The sequence below is a fragment of the Gorilla gorilla genome, chromosome 15 (assembly GCF_029281585.2).
Source record: "Gorilla gorilla gorilla isolate KB3781 chromosome 15, NHGRI_mGorGor1-v2.1_pri, whole genome shotgun sequence".
Classification (NCBI taxonomy): domain Eukaryota; kingdom Metazoa; phylum Chordata; class Mammalia; order Primates; family Hominidae; genus Gorilla; species Gorilla gorilla.
This window is the reverse complement of record NC_073239.2, coordinates 72,713,758-72,715,874: the sequence shown is the minus strand read 5'-3', so window position 1 is coordinate 72,715,874 and position 2,117 is coordinate 72,713,758. Positions and strand designations below refer to the sequence as shown.

General features: G+C 45.6%; 1 pseudogene; it reads right to left on the bottom strand.

The window, feature by feature from the left end:
- Nucleotides 1-811: 811 nt before the first annotated feature.
- LOC115930584 (large ribosomal subunit protein uL13-like) lies at nt 812-1,453 on the bottom strand (annotated as a pseudogene).
- Nucleotides 1,454-2,117: the final 664 nt, after the last annotated feature.

Genomic DNA, 2,117 nt, shown 5'->3' with positions numbered 1-2,117 from the left:
CACTATCATCCTAGTCCAGGCCTCTATCAATCAGTTCTTGCCTGGGCTAATATAATACCCTCTGGACTAATATAAAACTCTGAGTCTATCGTCAGTGCCCTTTATTCTCCACATAGCAGTCAGGGTCATTGTTTCAAAACTTAGGTCAGATCCTGTTATTTCTCTGCTCAAAGTCTTCCAATGACTGCACAATACTGAATGAAAGTAAAACCTGAAGTCTTCACCATAGCTTCATAAAGCTATTTGTCCCAACTTCGCTCTGCCCTTCACTCTTTCTGCTCTAGTCATACTGGTCTTTTTGCTTGAAGCCTAGAATGCTCTTCTCCCAAACATTTACATGAGTTGCTCCTTCACTTTGTTTTTTTTTTTCTTTAAAAGTAATTTGATTCTGATTACAAAATACAGGTGAGGAGCATAGGCAATGCCTGTATCCCCTTTGTTGCCCATCTTCCCAGTCTATGCTGCTATAAATACCCTGTGTACAACAGCAAGCTCATGCTGTCTCCAAGCGCTTGCACATTCTAACAGCTGCAGAGTATAGTATATGACCAGGTAGAAAGTTAAACAGGCGCTCCACTCACAAGGTAGAGCCCCTCCAATTAGTCTTCCGGCTCCCTTGTGCTAATAGTAACTGGTTTCTCTTCCTATTGGTCATAGATAAATTACACCTGCACAATTCTCCGAGCGCTTTCAAGTAACGTCAGAAGGCAGTAACTAAGACGCTTTCCTATGTCCCAGGCTGCCTGTGGCACCTGGACTGCTGCTGCCCCTGGGTCCCGCACATTCCAGGGCGACGATGGAGGAAGGGCAGGCCAGGCCAAGCATGAGAAATTAACAGTCTTTATTGGGCTCAGACCAGGAGTCCGTGGGTCTTGAGGACCTCTGTGTATTTGTCAGTTTTCTTCACATTCTTCTCGGCCTGTTTCCGTAGCCTCATGAGCTGTTTCTTCTTCCAGTAGTGGATCTTGGCCTTCTCCTTCCTCTTCTCCTCCAGGGTGGCCTGGTACTTCCACCTAACCTCTTGAGCCTGTCGCCCCAGAAGGGCAAACTTTCTTGTAGGCTTCAGACGCACGACCTTGAGGGCAGCAGGAACCACCATCCGCTTTTTCTTGTCGTAGGGCGGTGGGATGCCATCAAACACCTTGAGGCAGTCCAGGGAGGCCTGGCCTCGCTTGGTCTTGCCGCGCAGCATGTATGCCTCGCACTGTCGGCCAGAAGATGCGGCTGGGGGCCCGGAAGTGGTAGGGGCTTCGCAAGGGTTGGTGTTCATCCGCTTGCAGAGGAAAGCCAGATTCTTCAACTTGTTTCTGTAGAAATTGCCAGAGATGTTGATGCCCTCGCAGCGTACGACTACCACCTTCCGGCCCAGCAGTAACTGCTTAGCCACGATGGCCGCCAGGCGGCCCAGGAGATGGCCTTGACCATCGAGCACCAGGACCTGCACCTCTGCCATCTTCGGCAGCCGCCTGGGAAAGGCTCCTTCACTTTATTTAGATAACTGCTCAAACACTACCTCCTCTGACAGAAGGCCGCCGATCTATTTCTCCGAAAAGGTTATTTTATGCCTTCTATCCTCTTACCTGCTTCATTTTTCCTCAAAGTCCTTATCATTTGTTTGATGTCTGTCTCCTACCTTTAGAATGTAAGTCCCAAGAGGACAGGCACCAGTGTTGAACTGCCTTTTTCCACTAACAGTCGAAGGGTCTAAGAAGAGCTAAGACTACAGGGACAGTAAAATATGAGTCCTACTACTACCTCTTCCTTCATAAATTTGGGCAAGTATCTTGACCTCTTTGCCTCTGTGTTTCCTCCCTGTAAAGCAGATGAGATAAAATGTGTTCTGTAAAATGAAAAGATAAAGCTCTATCTTCCTGGCTTCATTATTCAAGGTTGGTATAGTGTCTATTATTATTTCATCCAGCCAAAAGATCTAATGAATTACGAAATATGCTTTGGAACTTAGAACAGTTTTATTTTGATTCTTTACTCTCTTTTCCTTTTTTTATGTTAATCTACCATTTCTATTTCTTCTAGGAAATACTTGTTTATGCCTTTTGCCCATTCTTTAAAATATTTATTTATCTTTCTGCCATTGAAATATAGTTCTTTATTTGCCT